The sequence below is a fragment of the Solanum pennellii genome, chromosome 12, assembly GCF_001406875.1.
Source record: "Solanum pennellii chromosome 12, SPENNV200".
In the NCBI taxonomy this organism is placed as follows: domain Eukaryota; kingdom Viridiplantae; phylum Streptophyta; class Magnoliopsida; order Solanales; family Solanaceae; genus Solanum; species Solanum pennellii.
Window position 1 is genome coordinate 42,190,718 of NC_028648.1, and position 18,221 is coordinate 42,208,938.

The 18,221-nt window shown below is 33.8% G+C and overlaps 3 long non-coding RNA genes across 5 annotated transcripts in view; all 3 read right to left on the minus strand.

Moving 5' to 3' along the window:
* Positions 1–1,660: 1,660 nt before the first annotated feature.
* LOC107005702 lies at positions 1,661–3,064 on the minus strand. The gene is made up of 2 exons (XR_001454927.2): positions 2,031–3,064; positions 1,661–1,913 (listed from the first exon to the last, which is right to left on the minus strand). It is a non-coding gene; the product is annotated as an uncharacterized LOC107005702 (long non-coding RNA).
* Positions 3,065–4,390: 1,326 nt separating this feature from the next.
* LOC107005701 lies at positions 4,391–11,034 on the minus strand. The gene is made up of 6 exons (XR_003575743.1): positions 9,698–11,034; positions 9,086–9,401; positions 8,495–9,017; positions 8,030–8,165; positions 7,429–7,536; positions 4,391–7,337 (listed from the first exon to the last, which is right to left on the minus strand). It is a non-coding gene; the product is annotated as an uncharacterized LOC107005701 (long non-coding RNA).
* Positions 11,035–16,000: 4,966 nt separating this feature from the next.
* The window catches only part of LOC107005514, a 3,796-nt gene continuing 1,575 nt past the window's right edge, over positions 16,001–18,221 (minus strand). The window contains exons 2-3 of one of the 3 annotated variants that reach the window (XR_003575742.1): positions 17,745–17,861; positions 16,001–16,743 (exon numbers count right to left, since the gene is read on the minus strand). This is a non-coding gene — a long non-coding RNA (uncharacterized LOC107005514). Of the gene's footprint in view, positions 17,862–18,221 lie in introns of all 3 variants that reach the window. The other 2 variants (XR_001454894.2, XR_001454895.2) reach the window with 2 other exon arrangements.

An 18,221-nucleotide genomic window follows, 5' to 3' on the forward strand; every position in this document is an offset into this window, starting at 1 on the left:
CCCCCCCTCCCCCCGATAGAAATTGATATTATTTTATTTTAAAAAATGTACCCCATCCTATATAATTTTTCGCTCCTAATTTTTAATTTTTTTTACGTTTTTCTTATTTTTGTGTTAGATATGCACGTACATATATTTTTAGAAAAAAAATTCTACTAGCGTACCGAATATAACATAAACAACTAAAAAATATAAAAATTCTTGTGGCGGCAAGGAAAAAGTATTTTTTGATATGTATATCTAAACACTGGAAAAAAAATTAAAGCAGAGGGTTAAGTGGAATGAGTAGAATTATATTTTTAAGAAAACAAAATAATATCTAAATTAGTATTTGATGAGGGGGAGGATATGAAGTAAATAATGAAATACTTTTGTAAAAGAAATTTAAACAAATTAAAAACTTTTAAAAATGGTGTGGGATAAGAAAAATATTTTATATTTTATTTTATAAAGAAAATATTATTTTTGTATAATAGTTTTTCAATTTTTAATTTTAATTAATGCTAATAATTTATTTATTTTTTTGTCAAGGTTGAATATTTTGTCCATGTGGAGTGTGATGTGAAAATTCTTTAAATTAAAAGACAGAGAGTGTATTACACATACCATGATGAGACTGGGATAAAAGAGAGAGGTGTGTTTCTCAAATTAAAAAGTGTTAGTTTAGGTATGAAATTCAAACTTTCAATAATTTAGGTATGAAACTAAAAAAAAGAAGGTATAATTTAGGTGTGTTTTTTGACACTTATCTCAAATAAAAATAATAATTGATATATCACTCCATTCTAAAGCTATTTTTTCCTGTCAAAAAATTATCGTTAACTCTATTATTAAAAATATAAAAAATTGGAAAAAAAAACCCACTCATTTATATTCAGAAAAAAATGATATGAATTCAATACACAACGTTGTAAAAAAAGGGAGAGGACTCAAAATACAATTGAATTCTCAAGCTTCAATATGTTGGATAACTGGGAAATTTATCCCTTACTAATTCCTTTTTATTGAAAATATGTGAAATTGTTAAGTAAAACTAATACTAAACTAATATATTCAATTATTTTTATTATTATTATTATTATTATTGTATGTTCAACTTGGATTAGACTCCTTTTTATTTTCTCCAAGTTCTAATTTCGATGGAAGACACCTAACATACGTTAAAATTAATTAACCAAAATAAGAATTTAACCATGATTTAACTAATTACATAGATAAGACCTAATCCGTTTAAAAACATTATTATATATTGCTCCTTTTGCCAAATTTCTTTAACTCTCTTTTGTCCTCCTCTAAAATAATATTTATTGTCATATACTTATCATCATCCGAGTAAAAAATCAATAAAAATAAAGACAATAAAAATAAAAATGAGCCGAATCAATTTAACCTTAGCAACAAACAACTTATAAGCAACAAAAACATACCTACACATAAGGAATCAAAATAGGAAGAGAGTACATAAATACACAATGATCATACCAATTCGCCAAAAATAACATAGCATATCACAACTTACCAAACAAAGCAGGGTAAATTATCAACAAAGAGTTCCGTTTATATTTAAATAAAAATACAACATGCATATTCAACTTTTAGGACACACCACTACACTTTTACAAAAAAAAAATGTTTGCCATCTATAAGCAAGTGATACGAGTCATCTAACTATCGAGTTCATTGATATTTAGAATACAAATAAATAAACTTCAAAACTTTGAATTCCTAAAGTGATATGAACACTTGCAGTGGTAAGGCCATAAAAAAAAAGACAACACTTGATTCTTGAAATACAAAAGAAAACTTTTAAACCAAATATAGAGAAAGTACTGCTTCTTTGTATAAGAGCCGTCTTTGTCACAATTGCAATCTTTACTTGTCCAAATTTCCATAGCTTCTCTCTTCATTGTGCACTGTTAATAATATTAACAATTAGCATATATACTCAAAATGCAAGTATTTAAGATGAAATCTAGGAACTTCAAGTAATCATATAAATATCTCAAAATAGTGTAAATAAATATACTTACATATGATTCTTTGGCTATACCGGATGCCCTTTATTTTTGAAATTTGAGTCGGAATCAATGTTGGTAATGAGTACCTCAACATAGAAATCAAATTATATTAGAACAAAAAATAAAATGTTAATATATCTAATAAATAAGCAATTAAAAGGGAGGGGAGAAGTTTGAAGGTCAAAAGAACAAATAAAATTGCAACTAAAATTACAAATGAAAAGCAAAAAAATTAACAAATAATATGATGGCAACGTATTGAGATTAAAAGAAGAAGAAGCAAAGAAACGTAAAGCTGCTAGTGGTAGTTAGAAGTTTGTTACAAAGTTTGTTATAATAGAGCATGTGTTAGTTAATCAATAATGAATCAGTACGTTCTATATAAATGAGTGTATATGTAATGTAGAGGCTAACACAAAAAATACAGATTACTTTGATTCATTGAAAAGAAATGGAGGATAGCAGTTATACTCTCTAGTAATGCATTTCATATTTGCATCTAGAATAGTTTAGATTCTGCAATTTATCATGGTATCAGAGCTTTTAGGTTGAAGATCAGATCTCCATTGACATTATCCAGCTTAACAAGACCGAAATTCAAGTTCTCAAGCTTCGATAATGTATGAAACACAGAATATACTGTTGGGTAGTCTTGGGCCTTCTCAACCCAAAAGCTAACTCAAAGGTTGAGGCTTTCCCTCACACTTATAAATTGACCACCAGCCCCTTCCACTTCCAATGTGGGATAACTCAACAATCTCCCCCTACACACATCGGGCCTTGGGCTGGAGAGAACGACAACCCAGCTTCTCCCGGTGGGCTGAGACTTGTTGACAACCTGGGCTCTGATATCAATTGTTGGAAATAAATCCGTAACAGGGATAATATTTGCGGTAATAAAGGCAATAAATGCGGATCACAACAATACGGTTAATCAACGAGAATAAAAGAGAAATAATGACACCAAGATTTTACGTGGAAACCCTCCTAAATAAGGGAAAAACCACGACACGAGAGGAGCAACGAATATCACTATAGTAAGGATTTTACACTTGTATGTCTGAGTAAAACTCCAAAGACCACTACACATTCAAAAAAAATAACACTCTTTTGATTTTTCCACCTCACTACAATATCGCTCACACTCTCTATTTTCCCTCACAGATTATTTTCCTCCGTGATGCCTCACTCTTCTTTCTCTCCTTTGTAATTCTTTTTGGTGCATTTTGAAATGAGCAAGAGCTCTGTATTTATAGGAAAATCTACTCCTAATGATGTCACCAGTGACATCACAAGAAACACAAAGTTTCAACCTTTTCACCTATGAAGATTTCTTGGTAAGATTTTAGTTGGAAATTAATTCAACACCAAATCTGCCAAACTTTGAAATTGGCAGAGAGCTATTCAAAGTTTGCTACATGGGGATGGGCCCCATATATACAACGCACAGAGGTTTTCTCAGTAGATCCACAAACAGATCACAATCATCCGTTGCATCTACAAGCTTCAGATGTTCCTGGAGTGGCTTTATTACCGATGAAGCTCACAGGCCCTGAGAATTATGGTTTGTGGAGCAGGTCGATGCGTATCACACTGTTAGTCAAAAACAAACTTGAATTTGTGGATGGCACCTGCGTAAGAAATTTATACAAAGGAGTTATGTTAAGCAAATGGGAAAGATGTGATGCTGTAGTTTTATCATGGATTAGTGCAATTGTAGCACCAAAACTGATGACTAGTATCGTCTATGCTTCGAGTTCAAAGAGGATTTGGGAAGATTTCAAGGAGAGGTTTAATAAGTCAAATTTAACAAGGATTTTTTACCTATGGAAAGAGATAAGTGTATTAACACAAGGCACTGACTCTGTAACAAGCTATTATTTGAAGATGTGAGATATCTGGGATGAGATTGACGTGATGGTACCCAGTCCATCATGTGATTGTGAGACATCAATTTCCTACGTTGAGCATCTTAAGCAGCAAAGGTTGTTGCAGTTTTTGATTGGGTTGAATGAGAATTGTGCTCAAGTAACAAGCTCTATTCTGCTCAATCCGGACATACCTTCTGTTAATCAAAGCCTATGCTATGGCGATACAGGAAGAGAGCCAAAGGAAGTTGGGCAGTACTGATTTAGGAGGAGAACCACTAACTATGTTTGCAGGAAGAAATGCTAACGTGTACAATAACCAGGGACCAGGACGGAATTCACACAATAATTCACAAGTATAGTACCAAGGGCAATCATCTCAAGGCAAGAGATCTGGAATCATATGTGAGCATTGTGGTTTTAAAGGGAACATAAAAGAAACTTGCTACAGGATAGTAGGTTTTCCAACAGACTTCAAAAGCAGGAGGAATGGACAGTCAGATGTTTTCAAGCCACAAGCCAATAATATCACAGTTGAGGAAGAGAATAACACTGAGAAGAAGTTCAGCTTTCCAGGTGGATATTACAGTAGGGATGAAACACTGAAAATGATGAGTCCTAAACCAACAGGTAGTTGCAAGGCTGATGCACAAGCAGGTATGAATACTATAAGAAGTGATTGTAATCCTGATGTAGAATGGATAATTGACTCAGTACATTGTCAAACTCAAATCAGCTCCTATGTCAAGTCTTTAGTACTGCTTTCATCTCCTTCTTCTATATCATCACCTATGTACAATTAATGAAAATACAAAATAATTTAGTAATTTTGTTGCAAAAGTTCAATGACTTCAGTGACATATTTTAAAGTTATCACTCTATATCTACAATATGCATATAAATTCAATACTACTCAAATGACATTAAGAAAATAGCATAGTTACAGAGATAGTTGCTACTACTTTTGGGAATTATACCATCTAGAGTCTCTATTCAAGTACAGAACATGAGCAATTCTAAGAGCGTTATAACATTGTCAAACTAGCAACATCACAAAGGTTGTTGTGGAGACAGATTCACTATGCATATCATGTATGTAGAGGGGGGGGGGGGAATAGGAAGTGCCATGACAACATATAAAGGAAATAGAAGAAGTACGACATATTACAAAAACTCTACAGTTAAGAGCAACACATATTTTTAGATAGGCAAATCAACTAGAAGATTTCGTTGTTAATAAGGCATATGAAAGAGAACACTTATCAAAATGGTAAAAGTTTCAACAGCTGTCAAAGGAGAGTAAGAAGATTCTAAATGTAGAAAAATAGTCCACAGAGAAACAAACATCTGGTTAGATATTCATTAGATATCAAAATTAACTCCACCCTTTTCCTTTTTAAGCAGGCATCTGAGTTAGCATTATTATGCAACTACGAACCCCTGCAGATGTTTGTCAAGTCAAACAAAACTATACCAACTATTTGAACGAAACCCAAAGGATGAATTTGAGTAATAGAAAGGATGTCCTTTACAAAGGAAGAATTGTCTACTTTTGTAGAGGAGATTTAATATTTAGCTAGTGTACCTGATCACTAGTAAGTATTACACGAAAAGGAAAGAAAAATAAATTTACATGGGAAAAGACAACTAAGACTTTCCAAATCTAAGAAAGAAGAAGAAATAGCTCCTAAACTATTGGTCATTGTCAAGTCTCTTTACGTCTCTATCATCCTAAACTGACTTCAAAATGCCGGATGGTAAGCGCAACAAAATGATCACAAGATCTCAAATAACCTTCTCTTATTTAATCCTTTTACCTATTTCATGGGATGTCCTTAGAGGGACATCATTTTATTCTGTGTTCAGTCTGTACCTCTCCCATGTATTACTGAAATACTTTTATGAGTATTCCTTTGTTCATAATACAAGTTACCTTAAAAAATTTGTGCTAATAAAGTTACAGAACAGAAAAAAGTAGATGATGCTAGCTTTTCTTCAGTATCAATTGGATATAACTTCTTTCAAGCTTATCAGCAATCTTTGTTTATTCTACACAGTGAATCACTTGGGGTTTTAATATATAAAATAGAATCCGTCAAATTTTATCTAAGGTCACACGTAAGTAATAAGGATTAAGGCCACATGGAGAGTAAGAAGAATCTAAATGTAGAAAAACAATCCACAATCATCTTCAAATAAAAAAACTACTACGTTATGATGATGGAAGAATGTAAGTATACTATTGGGTGGAATCTCAGCTGCAAGAGCAATCAAAATAGTCCACAGAGAGGAGAAACAATCTTCATTCACATGATAATTGTTAAAACACTAAAGCTACTTGCTAATCTGATTCAGATTAGCAGACTGTAAAAGCAGAGGAAGAAGTATGGTTCGGAAAAATGGGAGGAAAGACAGAAGACAAAATCAACCTTCTCAACTAGTTTAAACAGAGTAGTGATAGTGACGACCTATTCATAGGGATTCTTCCCCTAAACTAGAAGAACATCTCACAACAATTTGGAGCAAAGAAACAGAGACACTCTCCAATGAAAAACAATTTCCTAAAGACAAAAGATCCGAGCCAACAACATAGTATGAACAGGCTTCATACGAGTATGAGTGAGTCTCAAGAAAAGTCATAAAACAAAGAACATGTTTTCTAAATCAGATGATGCAATCATAAATCTTACAAATGAGAAAACTAGAGCTTTTGGAAAACATTTTATGCAGGATACAAACAAAAACACCAAGGAGATGCTGGAGTGTACCATACAGGCCAAAAAAACAAAATCATGTCTATGTTCCTCTATCTAATTTCTCCAGAAGCTAAATAATTTCAAAAAACACATCTCTACACACAACTAAAACAGAACTGTAGTGCAGAACCCCATATTTCCAATGATCGAATACCTCAACCTTGCAAGAATCACAAAAATAATACCAAAAAAGACGAGGTATAACACAACCTGCCCCATTCACTGTTATCCAATCCTTTGCAGCCAAATTGAGACAAATCAATCCCTAAGTGAAAACCCTATATATATTACGACCCCCCGTATTTACTACCATGCAAGGATTACCAGTGAAAAAATCAATCCTCTCAACTCAGAAGAAATTGAGTTTCAAAAGAAAGATAAAGATAAAGTAGTAGTAGCTGTTTGAGCAGAAGTAGCTTCTCTTGGTGAAGGAACGGACAATGCTGCTAGTATTTTAGGATCAATTCTCCTTTGTTCCTCCATTTTTTGCATTCTTTCTTGCATTTGTTGCACTACATCATTTGTTGCATTTAAACTTGGTTAAGAATTGTCAACTTTCTTTTCACAGTAGTATCTGTAACCCCCGATCCATATAGTCTTAGACGTCCCGGATGTTCATGACCCGTGACAGCTGAAAATGCATCAATTGAATGACCATTTGTGCTCATTTGCTTTTCAAGTTCCTCCATTTAAGCCTAACACAACATATCCAACAATCAGTCTTTTAAATTAAAATTTAGAATGACTAATTGGTCTTGATAAAATATATATTGACAGTATCCGTACAATTTTACTAGTTGTGTTCTCATTCGATGCCTTGTAGGAACGATCAGGTTTTCTTGTTCTTGTGACCACAAAGAGCTCTTTAGCAGATAAAAATTCCTTTTCTTTTTCCTAGTCACATAAAAATAGATACCAGAATTTCTTAAATGAAAGGTTAAGCCTATATATTAAATAAGAGAACACTGTAATTTACTGCGGATTAAAGCAAAACTTTTTTTGCCTGGTGTGTGTATTCATCAGATTTTTCCGATTTTTAGTGTTTGTTTCAGACATTTCTTCAAATAAATGAATCAATAGCGGTAACCAAAGGGATATGGGTGCTACATAATGACTATAAGAAGTGCATATCCCAATATTTTCCTTTAACAAATCCAACTGAAGAACAAGCTTTGTAAGTATGAACGTTACTGTCATATGTATCTTATTCAACTTCTAAATGAAATTATTGAGTTTGACATGTTCATGATAATAAGAATTTATGAAACAAAGAAGAGAATATCATAAGAGAAAGTTGAAGAAAAGTAAAGTTGCAGCAGCAACTATATCACAAAAGAGATGAGGAGAAGAATGAATTGGATGTTTGAAATTCTGAACTACATTTTACCTTGAATTTCTCAGACTTCCAATATTTAAGGAGCTCTCTATACTGTAATTTATGCGGATTAAAGCAAAACTCTTTTTGACTGCTGTGTGTGATTCATCAGCTTTTTTCAATTCTTAGCGTTTGTTTCAGACATTTTCTGCAAATAAATGAATCAATAATGGTAACCAAAGGCATATGGGTGCTACATAATGTACTAGAAGAAGTGCATATCCCAATATTTTCTTTTAACAAATCCAACTAAAGAACATGCTTTGTAAGTAGGAACGTTACTGCCATATGCATCTTATTCAACTTCTAAATGAAATTATTGAGTTTACACGTTGATGATAATAAGAATTTATGAAACAGAGAAGAAAATAGCAGAAGAGAAAGTTGAAGAAAAATAAAGTTGCAGCAACAACTATATCACAAAAGAGATCAGGAGAAAAATAAATTGGATGTTTGAGATTCTGAACTACATTTTACCTTGAATTTCTCAGACTTCCAATATTTAAAGAGCTCTCTATACTGACATTCTGAAATATGACCAGGCTTTTTTGCCATTCAAATTTCACCATTGTCATATGGATCGTAATAATTCATCTTCAAGTCAGATCTATTCCTTCTCCAAGCATTTAAAATTGTTACCAAAGCCCAATCTTTGGCAGCTTCAGGAATAATGTATTTCTCCTACAATGTGAAGTCATTTAGTTCGCCAATTGAAGTAAAATACTTTTATAACAGATTAAATACTGGAAACTCCAAACCTTACTATAATCCCATAAATCCTTTTTAGTATCCATGCTCCTCCAATCAAATATATCAAATGGGCAAAGAGTCTTATTTCTTGCCAATGTACCTAGAAAGCTACTTAACTCTGTCATAACGTCTTCAGTAGGACCAACCGGTTGATTGAGACTATTTAATATGATCAGTTTACGCTGTTTTCATGCATGTACATCATGCATTTGAGTTTGACCTCTTTTATTTTTACTGGAAACACATTCAACTATTAAAAAAATATAAGAAATTAGAATTCATAGATGAATTTAGTAAGTTTCTAGTTTTATATACTACCTTGTTCTTCAGGTTGTTCACCAGTTGTCGGAGTTCCAGAGTTCATTTCTACTTGATCATCTATAGGTTGCAACTCAAGAGGCTGCTTCTCCACATATTGTCCATTAGCTTCAGATTGTGGTGCTACTGTTGGTTGTTCAATTAATTTAAGCAGCTTCCTTTTCTCTGACTCCTTAGGTTGAGCAATTTTATTTGTTGTCAATAACCTTCGTTTTTTATTTGCCAAGAATGATAATGATCCAGGTTTAGCATATGTCTTATTTTTTGCTTTTTTGTTTCTTTTTGAAGACTCTTGTTGACTCATGACTATCAAAATCTATGTAAAAATAAGACAGAAGAAGTCATTTAGTGCAGAACTTTCAAACGTGAATAACCAAAAAATGATGAGAAGAACAAACAACAATATGATTAACAACTCAAGCATATATCAAGAATAATGCTCCTCTTGTACATAACTAATACATCTATAATACCAACGTTAGCAAAAAAATATTTCAAAACAAATAAGCAGAATCAAGCAACTAGCAGTAGCAAATAGACAGAAATCCAAATAGAGTCCAGTCAACATTCATACTTTATGTGATGCAACTCAAAAAGGTATTTATTACTTACTACCAAAACGAAGAAGAGAATGTATTTGAAAAAGTTGAAAATATCCTTTGTCAATCATCAGCCTCCATCCAATCCCAATCAGTATCATCAAAGTCATCCTCCTCTTCTGATGATTCCATAGTTAAATCTTCCGAATATTGTGCAAGGGCAAACATATCAATTATATCAACAGGGAGATCTTATCTCGACCATCTAACATCATCCAGTACTCTTTGTGATGAACCAATGTCATCGTTAGTCTCTCCCCGAAATGTTTCTTCAATATTAGGACAATTCTCTTCCTCCAAATCATACAAAACTATTGGGACTTCATTTCCTGCATAACATATATTTTTCTCTATTGGGTCTTCCACATAATAAGCTTGATGCACTTGAGATGCTAGTACAAAAGGATCATTCGTACCACATTGTTTATTGAAGTATAACCGAGTCAATCTATATTCATCGACTTCGTTATGAAACCAATCATATGTAAAAAGTACAACACTAAAGCAACCCCAATAATCAATCTCAATGATATCCTGGATAATTTCATAATAGATAACCATTCCATCGATAGGAATTTGGTCCCCTAGTGCTAGCAAAACTATCTATTGTTGCTGACAAAGTAACTCCACTATTTTGAGTCTTGCAAGGGTCATCCCGTGTCTTTGTATAAAATCTATCCATTAATGAAATATCCAATATATCTTTTAGCCACAAAATTAGTCCCTTTATATAGCCATCTTAAATGATTAGGCACTTAAATATTTTTAACTTTATCCCTAGACCAATCACAGAATTCTCTACTATGCATTTGTGCTTTTACCCATGCATTTCCTTCGGTATGATTATTGATTAAATTCTTATGTTCCCTGCAAGCATGATATACAATTAAATCAATGTATATTTATTAATGGAATTTAAAGCACAATATCATAACATACAAAAGATGTTTAAAAACAAATGATTATTTATCTTACCTGATGAATGTCTCTACTTTTTCATCTCCGATATTGAACAAAGCATATCGATGTGCTTCAAACAACTAATGTTGTTCTATGTCACGACCCGAAAGTACCCCCTAGAAGTTAGGGAGAACCCTCGATTCGTGACAAGGCGTACTTGACCCTTTGGGGTCTTGTACAAGCCCTTTAACTATTGTTCATTATATAAGACATGAAAAGTAGTGCGGAATTAAAAATTTTCACGACAATTAAAACAAAAAGAAAACTTTCATAAATACTTAAAGAATCTCATTGTTACAAGACAACTTAAGACACGACATAATATCTTAGGGAGACGACCCTTTACATTAAAAGAAAATACATAGTAAGTCTTAAATAAGAAACTAAGAAAAGGACTATGACCTCGAATATATGAGGACATACTTTGCCTTGAGAGGAACTTTCCCAAGCTTCACCTTCAAACCTTCAAAAGCTTCCAACCTATACTTATAGAGTATATAAAAATATGGGGTTAAGTATAAAACAATGTACTAAGTATGGCATATCCAAAAACATACAAAAAGGGACATTTTAGTAAAATAACATTTCATGCCACTTAAGTAAAATATTCATGATTTAAGAAGTAAAACAACATAAGAAATATCATTTAACAACTTAATAGAAGAATCTCATATTTTAGAATTTATAGAACACGTTACAGTAACATTAAGGACTTTACAGTGAAGGGCATATTGCAAGTCATGTGAACCCTTTTTCCCTTGAAGTTTCCCTAACACAAGTTATCATAAGATTCCCTAAGGTAAGGCAAGAAGGGACTTCCCATACACCCCCTTCAAGTCACACCAAAAGGATCCTTAAGACCACCAACCATAGGCTTGCCTCGTATGGGAATCAAATCCACACTCCTAGCTAAACAAGTGCCAAACATACATTCATACGAACTTCATGTAAGTGACCTTATCCAATAGTAATTATAGGTCACACTATGTTCAATGTGAGAGTAACAACCCATACTACCACTCCCACATAGTGATCCTAATGGCTTCCCTTGGATTGAACACTTTACAAGAACTTAACCAAAATTGCAGTAAACTATGCAAAACATCATAGTGAACTAAAGAGACTCCAAAGATAGTGAACTTCCAAGGTATTGCCAATGAGGAAGTGAGCTCATTTCTATAGAAGTTTCCCCACCGAGGTTATCTTAAGACTTTCCAAGGTAATACATGAAGGAAACGTCTAAACACCTCTTTCAATGGACACCAAGGAGATCTTTAAGACTACCCACCAAAAGCTTACTCCACTCAGGATAACAAGTCACCACTCAAAACACAATACTTTAGAAGAACACTCAACAAACCACCAAAGACTTCCCTTTTGAAATGCGTACTTAGTACAATGGATAGCTAGCGTCCCATACTACCACCTACCCTAAGTAGTACACTCTTTTAGAAGGTTCGGCACCATGTCTTCCCTTTCAGAAGGTCCTACTTAGTGAAATGGATAGATAGCATCCCATACCACCACCTACCCTAAGTAGCACATTCTTTTAGAAGACTTAGTTCATTCAATTCTTTTGTGGGGGATAGCTTAACCGACATAGACCATCAGAGCTAGACATGAAATCCTGATATTAACCCCTATCGGATGAGGGATCCTCACTTGCCTAGGGTAAGGTCGTTCTCTTAGCTTTTACAATGCTTGACCAATAGCTACACCTATGGGGGCGCATAGTTAAGGGATAAGGGGATTGCTACCAAGTAACTCATTCTCTACTAACGAGGAGTGCTCATCTCAAGAGGTACATTGGGTACAACATCTCAAATCACGAAGTGTAACCACCTCTTCTTCATATCCTCTCGGTGCTAGACATAACCCCCACGGATTCTAAACATTATATACTATAGGTTAAGGATAACTAGTGAACACCACATCTCAACTCACGAAGGGCATTCATCCTCCGACCTATCTTAGGAATCTCTTAGGATGTAGTGAGGTTGCTATTAGACACTTCATATCAACTCACGAAGAGTGTCCACATCAAAACTCCTCTAGTTACTCAACTTAGCTTCACACGTTCATTTAAGTGTGTGTGTGTACTTGTGAGCACATCTTGCATATAAGCATCATTTCACTTACATTGACTTCTATACACGCTTTAGACCTACATTCATCAATTCACACATTTTACATGCTTCACATAATCATATACTCCATTTAGACATAATCTAGGTCAAACATACAATTCAAGCTTCATAATACATAACACAAGAATCATCTTCATTATCACTTCATTTCACATATTAGGCCATCAAAGTCACAGTCACAATATATACTCAATAATATCAAGTTCATCAAATAAACATCGCCACCAAGAAGGTGGACCATACAACATAAGCAACTCACCATATAATTACGCCATTACACCTATAACCAATTTTCTCAATATTTCATCATAAGAAGGCCCTTAAGACAGTAGCTAAATCATATAACAACACAATAAAACCAAAGTTCATACCCTCTATAAACATGCTCATTAACCCATTTCTTAAGATAAATGTTTGAAATATGCATAAACATGAGTTCATTAGGGTTTTGAGATTAAAATCATCAATTCATACTAGAATAAACACATTTGAATCATTAAAACACTTTTACAAGAAGACTCATGCTTAAAATCAAGGATAGAAGAAAATAGAGTTTGAAAACCCTATTTTGAAATCATTGGAAATGACTCCTTAAATGGAAGAGGGTTCAAGGATGGATACCGTACCTCAAATTCAAGACGACCTACTAATTTTGGTGAATAAACACGTCCAAACCATCCCTTCTTGCCCTCCTTGAGTCTTAGCTCCAATGGTGGCTTTGAGAGAGTTTTCTTTAGAGAGGGAGTTTGAATATTTGAAGTGAGGGGTCGTGTCTAGGTCTAGGACTTAAAACTAATCTAATATAACTTAAAAACCCTAAAAATATCATCCTAGGGTCATAAAATACTTGGGGTGAATTTACCAAACACCCCAAGTCGAAGCAGGAAATTACAGCTTTTATAGTGACCACCTACGCCCTCACCACCAATGGACCGTCTCCCAATCGACGCCCCATTGATGGGGTGCGTTGATTGGGACTGCAACTCCTCTATGTGCATGCTTGGCTAGACTTGCAGGTCCAATCGACGCCCATGGTGGACGGGTCGTTGGTTGACCAACGGACTGTCCCTTGGGTCGTCGTTTGGTCATTGTTTTGGCAGCTTCTTGCCAAAAAGTGGGGTCCTCTTCTAGGGACCCTCGTGGGTCCTAGATGGGGTCGTACCCAAACTTTAGACCCCTAAACGTAGTCTTCTAGGTCTTAGGAACATCCCACATAAAGTTTGATTAAAACACATACATAAAACTCACTCAAACACCTCAAGACACAAGAACACTATCTACGGCACATCTTTCGAACGTCATGGACGTTCTTGGTCGTTGGACCTCCAAACTTAACCAAACTTCACACACTGTGTAAGAACACTAATGTAACTCTTTTTATATCAAAATTAACTCAAGAAACACTCACGAGGCTCTAGTTCACCTTAGTTTGTTTTGGGGCATTACACTTCATGTTTAAAAGTCTTGCCTTTCCTTTTTTTTATACTTCCGATTGGATGAGCTGTCTTAAGAAATAAAGGTGAAGTATCACCATCCCCTGTTTTATTGCCCTCATCATCCTCAATTTGATACCTACTAAATGTTGTCTTCACCATATGAGGTATGTATCTCAAAATAAACGTCAAACACTCTATAGCTGAAAATCCCTCTAATGTTGCCCCTTCTGGATTTTTTCGATTACGAACAATCCCCTTAATGTCACACATAGTTATTTTAGTAGAATATATCCAATGCAAATTAGTCGGGCCTCCAAGCTTAATTTCATCCATTAAATGGATAGGCAAATGTGTCATTATATCAAAAAAAAATTGGAGGAAAAATCTTTTCAAGCTCACATTCTATATTTACTATTTCAACCTTCATCTTATCAGGATTTCTTCTTCTTATAACCTTACTACATATGGCTCTAAAATAATCCCCCAACCTAATCAAGACCAAGGAAACATTCTTGGGCAAAACATTTCTGACAACAACTTGGAGCAAGTAATGTAATATGAAATAAGAATCATGGCCTTTTGTATCCTGATACTTTTATATCTTCAATTTTGCACACGACTTAATATATTAGAGGAGAATCCTTTTAGTAATTTGGCATCTTTTAAGATAGTTCAAAATAACCTTTTCTCCTCTGGTTTTATGGAGAAACAAGCTTTAGCCAAATGAATGTTTACAGTATCGCAATCTTCTGCTGGTTGAAGCACTTTGCGTATTCCCATATCATCCAAGTCATAGCGAGAATTAATATGATTTTTGAACTTTCCAAGTATATCCAGTAAAGTCCCAAACAAACTGTCACAAATATTTTTCTCTATGTGCATCACATCAAGATTGTGCCTTAATTTGTTGGTTGCCTAATATGGCCGCTCAAAAAAGATGGATTTTTTTCCATGGACCATCATTTTTTCATTTTCTTTTCTTATGGTCCTTTCCAAAAACATTATTGAATTCACGAAGTTCTTCAAGAACTTGAACATCTGATAAGGGAGTTGGTGCAACTTTACGCTCCTCTTTACCAGTAAAGGATCTATTATCTCTTCTATATGGATGATCATGAGGCAAAAAGGCTCGATGACCCATATTTCGCATCTTATGACTATGTTTGAAATATTGGAAACAAGTATTATGATTACAAATTGGGCATGCCCATTTCCCCTTTGTACTCCATCCGAAAAGCATTGGCAGTGTTGGAAAATCACTAGTTGTCCACAATAAAGTTAAACGCATCATAAATGTTTGATTAGTTACAATATTATATGTTTCCACTCCCGCTTCCCATAGTTCTTTCAACTCTGCAATCAGTGGTTGTAAGTATACATCTATATCATTTTCAAGAGACGATGGACCTGGAATAATCATTAACAACATTATATAATCCGGCTTCATGCAAATCCATGGTGATAGGTTATAATTCATCAACATAAACAGCCATGTGCTATGGGAAATGCTCATAGTTCGAAATGAATTAATACCATCGCTTGAAAGATCTAATCTCACGTTACCAGCATCACTAGCAAAGTTAGGATGCATGGAATCAAAATCTTTCCAAGCTTCCCCATCAGCTGTATGTCTTAAATTTCCATCTTTGGATCGTTCAGAATCATGTCATCTCATACCTATAGATGTTTCAGAACACATGAATATCCTCTGAAGCCTAGGCTTTAAAGTAAAGTACCTTAAAACCTTTGTTGGAACTTTAGTGAACTTATTAGTCAAGTCATAACGAACATTCTTCTAACTAGAAGATCCATACATTGAGCAATTGTCTAACTTTGCAGTGTCATTCTAGAATAACATGCAATCGTTAGGACATACATGAATTTTTTCATAATGAAGACCCAAATCTTTTATTACCTTTTTTGCCTTGTAGAAAGACTCAGGTATCTAAGCAAAGGGAATACCTCTTTTATCAAATCTAACAAATCTGAAAAGACTACATTACTCAATTTGTGAATGCATTTAAACAAGTATAACCGAATGGTGAAATTCAACTTAGAAAAATTTCATACACCCCGAGTACAAGTCTTGTTTCCCTTATTCAACTAATTTAAAGATCTCTTTGCATCTTCAGATGGTCCCTCTCTTACTCCTTCATGCCTCAAGTCATCTGTTACATTTCTAAAAGCATCTTGAAGTAGTTGATCAATACCGTATTGTCTTTCAAAAGTCTTATCAGCATTGGTTAGATGTGGCGTATTTCGTAAGGAAAACCCTTCTCAACGGCAAACCAATTTGGTGTATCCATGAACAAACCCATGACAAATCAAGTGATCCTCCACCACATTTCGACAATCCAAATAACGATTAAAACACTTCTTACAAGGACATAATATTTCATCGCCTTGGGAAGCTCGTTCAAATGCCTTACCTAGGAAATGATTAATTCCATGGATATACTCATCGGTGGATCTTCGGAGATCCATCAAACTTTTATCTCCAACATCCATTGAATATCCTATGTTCCATAAGCAAAACATAAAAGAAAACAATTCATGAGTACAAGCAGTATCAACAGAATTTTACCTTTCAAAGTTTCAAGATATTTTTTTACCTTTTTGTTTTTAACAAAACCTTGATTGTAAATTATCTTCTACGGGTCATTAGATACGTGCAATTTAGTTACATAACCTATATTTTACTTTATAGTTTAATTCCTCAATTTATACTATAGTACATTTTAGGTATTGCCTTACTACACACAAAACAAAATAGATTATGGTGACTACTTTGTTTCTTTTCAAGATCACTTGAGCTGACCTTCAAGTTGGTTATGCTTTAAGTCTAAGTACATTTAGATTAATTCTAAACAAAATAAATCATCTGATTGCATAAAGTGTGCTATGAGGACAAAGTTAGGATTTAATTTAAGTCGCCTTTAGCTTCTGAATTGACAAGCATCTATGCACTTTTTTATTTTTCACCGAAAGGTATAGCTCATTATTGTATAATTGTATTCATATATTTTCCATTCTACTGTAAGGATGCAATATTCCAGTTTTGTTCGTCCAAAAGAACTTGATGAAGAAGTTGAATCTATCTAGTGAACATGAGTTAATTATCTTTTGTTTTGGCAGTTTAGCAATCAATAAATATTATTCACATTTCCTATAATTCATTCATTATCTGTTGAACGTTGAAAAAAATTATGTAAGGGCATGATTTCCTGTAATTTTTTATTTTGTTGGGTGTAATGTTGCTCCTATCAGTTTTAGAACTTGGTTTTTAGAGATTGATATAACAGGGGACACACTGTATCTACTACATATTCATTCACAACAACTTCGATAATATTAGGTGAACTCACTAGGTTGAGGAAAGGAAGAAAGGATCTGGAACAGTAGTATGTTGTATAGACAAAGAGTTGTATTATGCTTGGCTTTTCATAACAAATTGCTAGAAAAGATCTGGCAACAAAAATAAAATGTTCCACTGAAAGGAAATGTAAAGTTTTTATACCTTGGAGGATAGAGATGTCGAAAACGTACTTCTCAGCAGCCATAAAATGAGAGAAATCACAATGGTCATAAGGTGATGAAACAGATGCATACATTGTCGTTTTTCAGAACATGAAAGCTTAGAAATATGAAATTTTTCAGACACAAATAAATATACTAGAACAGTAGTAGATACTATAAAAAAATAAAAGAGAAAACATGAGCAATAGGTTTCAACATCTAAATCCAGTAAAATGGAGTTTTCACCTATTGTTTTATATATGTATATATTCCACATCAGTTGAAAACATATTTTATTCAACTTAATGTATCATCTATGATAGTAGCTATATCAGTATACTTTGGCATCAATCAAAATGATATACAAATCAAGATACTTCAAACTTTTGGCCTATGAAAATTTTTAGTTCACATAGATAAACCAAACTCATAATGCAAATCAAAATATTCAAAGCCATAGGAAAAATCAACTATATAT